Source organism: Chionomys nivalis, chromosome 9 (genome assembly GCF_950005125.1).
Source record: "Chionomys nivalis chromosome 9, mChiNiv1.1, whole genome shotgun sequence".
Taxonomy (NCBI): Eukaryota; Metazoa; Chordata; class Mammalia; order Rodentia; family Cricetidae; genus Chionomys; species Chionomys nivalis.
This window is the reverse complement of record NC_080094.1, coordinates 63,505,830-63,512,781: the sequence shown is the minus strand read 5'-3', so window position 1 is coordinate 63,512,781 and position 6,952 is coordinate 63,505,830.

Below are 6,952 nucleotides of genomic sequence, written 5' to 3'. Positions count from 1 at the left end.
GTTCCCCTTTGTCATTTGAAAGCTGATACCCTTTCATTTTTTCAGTTTACAGTGACATTTTCTTTGCTAGTGCTCATGACATTCACTTGGTTCTACACTACTCAGTCAATTCCTTTCCAAAACACCCTCTCAGACAATTCAAACATAAGTCTTCAAGGGGATTTCAGATCCCATAGAATTGATAGCTGCTGAGGCCACTCAAACCTTGAAAGTCTTATTATAGGAAGAAGAATGACCCCAAGAGATAGTGAGATTGATCCTATAATCTCATTCTCCGTCTCAATAGGGAGAATTAATAAACTATAGATGACAAGAAATAATTGCAACTTAACATTGATGAGCATGTTACCACATGTTTGAAATGACTGAGAATCAATCTCCTAACATGAACTAAATGCAGTTGCCTTGTTTACAACTGCAGCTATTTAGTTAGAAACATGAAATTTAAGCATGCATTTTAATTTACAAGAGTGATATATAAGAGATAGCACAGACTGTCTTTGGAACAATCTAATATCACAATCTAAAGATAATATTTTAGTATATACCAGTGTATATTTTAAGAATATTCTATGTTTTATAATTAATTAAATATTTAACCATTAAAGATTATGATGGATATCCTAAAAGTCATTTTTTTTTTATTTTTATTTTCGAGACAAGGTTTCTCCGTAGCTTTTTGGTTCCTGTCCTGGTACTAGCTCTTGTAGACCAGGCTGGCCTCGAACTCACAGAGATCCGCCTGCCTCTGCCTCCCGAGTGCTGGGATTAAAGGCGTGCGCCACCACCGCCCGGCCTAAAAGTCAATTTTAACCCCATGTTATAGAACTTAATATAAGCAATCAGTAGTAAACAAAAAATAAAATATCTTCATACCAAAGACTGATTATCTTCACTGTCATCTGAAATTGTTTCTTTTAGTGATTCAATTTCTAAGTCTGATTCTGCAGATAAACATGATTAACTTGTGAAGAACTATTATATTTCAAGACCACTTTTTTATAACAACATAAGTGTATACAGTTATTAATAATGTTTTAAATTAAGAATTTCAGCTAAGTATAATAAATCAGAATGTCTCTGTAACTCTACAATTGTAACACATTCCCCTCCATCTTCTCTGTGTTTCTATGTTCTGGTCCTGTAATTCAAAAGTATTATAATTGTGTCAGTGGTGGCCTTCCAGAAGGAATGGCTATTATGTTTCCTAGACAGTGACATTATGGAGATGGACTGGGGAAAATGCATATTCATATAAAGTCTGATGCAATAAAGGCCAAAAGCATAAAACATAGTAGGGGTATAGAGGTATTTGAGGAGGACATCTGCTTGTAGGACCAAAAAAATTTCAGATAAAGATAATGGAGGGTGGATATACAGAACATTGCACAAGCAACTTTATCTTCATAATCTATAACAAGTTGGGTGTGGCAGTGTATCTGAAATCACAAGACACCTGTGGTGAACCGGCAAGGAAAAAACAAAAGACTACCTGGAAGTTCATGGGCAATGAGCCCAGCATATGCAGTGGTGAATGAGAGAACCTGCATCAAGCAAAGTAGAAGTAAAGAAATACAACATAGGCTTTCTTGTGATGTACATATGCATGATGGTGTCAGGGACTGGCCTCAACAAAAATACCTCTCACCAGGGTAAAGGCATAGGGATTATAAATATAGTAAAGAATATTAAGACACAAATGGAAATAATAAAAGAGAAACATAAAGGATAATATCAGGAGGAAATTCTAGTGAGTACTGAATTCGCCCTCTTTTAATTTCCATCTGCTTAAAATACCCTGACCCCAAAATGTAGGAATAAGACAAAAGACTACATTAACATGATACAAAAAAGAACATACCAGTTGTAAGTCATGGGCTACAATCATAGTTAAACATTCTGTTCCTAGGACAAAACAAGTCACAAGTCATGCTCACACCCTAGACCAAAGCTTTCTGTAGGCAAAACCACTTCCTGGGTGGAATCCCAAGTTATTTATATATAGGGAACTTGAACTTAGTTGGTTCCTTTTGCTTGAGGTAGGAACAGATCTACTTCTCTCTTCCTGGAGTACAAGGTCTGGCAATTAGCCACACCTGTTGACAATAACCTTGAGAGAGCAGAACTCTCTGACCAACAACTAGGTGGGACCTTTGTTTGAGGTAGAAGCACAATAACCTTGAAGGAACTAGATATAAATTCCAACTCTCTAACATTTGGTCAAAGTGGAAATAGGCTCATAATTTCAGGTGTCCACATCATGGAACTACCATTTCCATAAATGATATGCATACAAAAATTGGAATGTTTGAATATTATTAATGCAATAAAAGACATTCTCATTTGAAACTAAGATAGATGGCACTGTCATCAGGCATGGCAAAAATGTGAATAGACCAGGAAAGATCTTAACCTGCATCTGTCTGGAGTGGGAGAATCATGGCGACTCCCTTACTCGGCTTCTTTCTCCCAGCATTCTGTCTGTTTACTCCACCCACCTAAGGGCTGGCCTATAAATGGGCCAAGGCAGTTTCTTTATTAAATGAAAGTAACTCCTCCATCAAATAGTACAAGCACATATTGTTGGACTAGATGTCCAAAGATCAGGGAAGAGTTGCTCCAGACACCATTCACATAACCACAAATTGATGCAAAAGCAAGAGGATTTTTATTCTGTCATGACAGGGTCCTTCAGGTTCAGGATATGAAGGACAACCAATAGTTGTTACAGTCCATCTTTTAAAGCAAAAAGCCACAGACACAAGGGGGGTGACCTGTAGGTTGATTTCTAACTTATTGGATTGGCTTATTCAAAGGGTTACTAGCAATGATTGTTCTGTTCCAGGGCAGGAGAATAGTTGCGTGGTTAGGTGATAAGAGAGAGCACCTGTGGTCCATCCTGACCTTTGGTTCAGTGACTAAATCAATACATCAGGAACTGTCAACATCTGTGGGTTGTATTTGCCTCAATTCCCAAAATGGAGTTACTTTTGAAGATTATTCACAAGGACACAGGAGGATGAGCAGTCTAGCGTGTGTGTGTGTGTGTGGGGGCAACTGTCCCTTTCCCAAGATAGAGTGAGTGGAAGGTTTTAGAAAAATGTCTTAGGTATGAGGGGGCTTACAAATGCATTTAGTCTTTCAATATAATGAGAAATTATTTAAAATATAAAATATCTGACATAGGTCAGTAGCCAGTGAATGTTGCTGTGATACTACATTTGAATATGAATTATTCCAATATAAAAATATATAAAACACTCATAATTACTTAAGCATTTTATATAGAGAGAACTTATATATGTGATATTAAGTGATTTTTGAAACGAATTGCATTAAATCATTCTGCTCTCTCTGTGTTTGTGTGTGTGTGTGTGTGTGTATGCTCATGTATAGGGTGGTGCATATGTGCCAGCTGGACTAAGTCCTGGAATTACTAGCATAATCCAAGACATACTGTTTTATAGGATCTAGTGGGCAAACACATATCCTCAAGTTTCCATAACAAACACTTCACTGAGTTAAGTTCCGACCCCAGCACAGTTGCTTTTCACATGCTGAATCTTTTTCCCTCTCAGAACTTTCTATGTTAAAATAACTCATTTTGAATATTCAATGATTCTCTGTTTCTAGTATATACCAATCAGTTTTTAATTTCCTTCCAAGAAGTATAAAGATCATATGTGAGGTCCTAAGTTAGATCACAAATCAAATTTATGCAAGTAAATACATGAATACATACAAGAATTATATGTAAAAAGAAGAGAATAAGACATGTGAGCATATGAATTTATATAGCCTGAAATATATATCTTTAGAACTATTATAACTTTTTATAGGAATGAAAGCTTGACAGATTAAGAAAAATCATGAAAACATAGTTTTTCCATTTCATATTATGATTTTTCTACTAGAGACCTAGTATTATCATTGAATGAGAGTTTTAACTATAAATTAAAATGCAAATAATCTGCAGATAATCATCAGTGTCAAACAATTCATGGGTTATGTTGGATTCCCCTTTGTATGCTACAAATATGTTTTATTACCATTGGTTAATAAAGAAGCTGCATTAGCCTTTGGCAGGGCAGAATATAGTAGGTGGAAAAACTAAACTGAATGCAGGGAGAAAGAAGGAAGAATCAGGCAGACAACATTTAACTGCTGAAGGAGAAAGATGCTAGAACCTTACCTTTAAACTACAAGCCATGTGGTAAAACACAAAATTATAGAAATGGGTTAATTCAAGATATAAGAGCTATCTAGGAATATGCCTTAATCATTAGCCAAACTGTCTTGTAATTAATAGAGTTTCTGTGTGATTATTAAGGTCTAGGTGACAGAGGAAAGAAAGTATAGTCTTTTTTACACATGGGTATATTTTGTATCTTTACTACACAGGAAACTATCACATAAATGAGATCAAACCAAAACTCCATTCTCAAAGAAACCATTTGTTTCAGCATCTCACAGAGTCAAGGGTATTCCAATTCAAAACAGAAAATCCTAACAAATATGGGGATTTGCAGCAGGAAATTTGAAGGTCTAGGCATAAAATAACCAATAAGTGAGTTTAAAATCAGAACTTTAAAAAACTTGCTTGTAGCTAAAGACTGTTCTTTCATTTCCACTTACCCAGACCCAAATAATGACACAGAAACTATATTAATTACAAAACCAAATGGCCAATATCTTAGGCATATTCCTGGCTAATTCTTTAATCTTAAATCAATCCATTTTTTTTTCCTGTGTATTAAGCTGTGGTCTATCAGTAAGGTTATAGTGTTCTGGCGTCTTTCTCCTTCAGCAGCTACATGGCATCTCCCTGACTCTACCTTCTTTCTTCATGCACTCAATTTAAATTTCCTGTCTAGTTCTATTCTGCCCGACCATTGGCTAAAACAGCTTATTAATTAACCAATGATAATAAAACATTCACAGCATAGAGAGAGGAATTCAACATCATCTTTTCTGTCTAAATAAAAAGGTTTTAACTTTAACATTGTGAAGTTACATATACAAAACAGGTACCTAGCATCAATTAAAATTCCAATATTCTAAATATAGCGATGAAATTTAACCAGCATTCCTTGTCAAAGATGCTGCCTTTTTTTCACTGTGCATTATTGGGATCTTTATCAAAAACAGATGAATGTAGGAGCATGGGCTTATACCTTGTTCCTCCATTCTGTTTTATTGATCTATAACTCTGTTGTTTTGCCAGTACCATACTGTTTTCATTACTATAAATCAGTAACATAACTTGCAATCTAGAATGGTGATGCCTTCTGATATTTATTGTTTAGGACCGTTTTGTTTCTCCTGGATGTTTTGTGCATCAGTGTAGAAATTAAGATTAATTTTCTCAACTACTGTGAAGAATTGCATTGGGACTATGATGAGGATTATACTAAATATATAAATTTCTTTTCATATAATGGTCACTTTCACTATATAAATTTTATCCACCTTCTGATATCCTCTTCAGTTTCTTTTTTCAGTGTCTTAGAGTTTTTATTGTACCCTTTTTTCACTTCATTATATCTATTATAGAATATTTTATTTTCTTTCAGGTAGTTGTTAATGGAATTACTTCCCTTATTTCTTTCTTGATATGATTGTCATTGTGTAAAAAAATTCTACTGATTTTTATGTTAATTTTGTATGTTGTTAGTAAAATTAATATATTTATCTGCTATAACAGGATTTTAGCAGAGTATTTTGAGCTTTAGGTATAGAATCATATGATCTGGAATAAATATATTTTGACATTGCCTATAATTTCATTTGGGGGAGTGCCGGTGTGGTTCTCCAATTGGGTTTGATATCAGAGTAATACTGGTTTTATAAAAAATAATTTGGATTTTTTTCCATTTTGTAGAATGATTTGAGGAGTACTGGTGTTACTCTCACTGAAGTTCAGATAAAATTATTGGCTGGGACTCTATGGTTCTAGAAGTATTTAAGTTGATAGATTTTAAATTAATCTTTCTATATTATTGTTCTATTTAAATTGTTAGTTTCATTTTATTTAACTTTAGCAGGCCTCATATATTCATCTGTTTATTTTAGATTTTTCCAATTTGGTGGATCTTTATGTATCTTGTGATTATCTGAGCTTTCTAGATGCCTGCTCTTATGTTTCCCTTTTTGTTTCTAATTTTATTAAATTTTAATCTTCTGTCTTTACTTTGTTTGATTTGGCTAAAAGGTAGTCAATCTTGTTTTTCTTTGGTTATCTTTATTGGAAAATCAGGTCTCCATTTCTAATCTCTCAATTTCCAAAAGTATGCTTCTCAAAGTCCAGTGTCTACTCCACTTTACTTTTCGTGAAGTAGAAATACTTCTTTTAAAATATGTCTTATTATATTTTTCATTCATTTTACAGACCAATGGCTGTTCCACCTCTCTGCCTTTCTCCCTTACCTCCCCACTTCCCCCTACCCATCCCTGTGCATTCCTCAAGAAAGGTAAAGCCTCCCATGGAGAGTTAAAAAACATTCAGTTGAGGCAGGGCCAAACCCCTCCCCACCCATTACAAGAAGGTAGAGCAGAGCATCCTACCATACAGACTGCGCTTCAGAAAGTCAGCTCATGCACTGGTGATGGATTCTGGTCCTACCAGTAGGGCTCCCACAAACAGACCAAGTTACAAAACTGTCACCCCCATGCACAAGGACTAGTTCAGTCTCAAGCCAAATCCCTAGGTGTCAATCTAGAGTCTATCTGAGCTCAGACAAGTTCGGGTTTACTGTCCCTGTGAGCTTCCCCATCATGACCTAATTTCCCTTGCTCATATAATCCCTCCTCCCTGTCTTTGAATGGATCCCTAAAGCTCAGCCTGGTGCTCCAATGTGGATCTCTACATCTGCTTCTGTCAGTTACTAGTTGAAAGTTCTATGATGCCAGTTAGAGTAGTCACCAATCTCAATATAGGGGAAGACCATTTTAG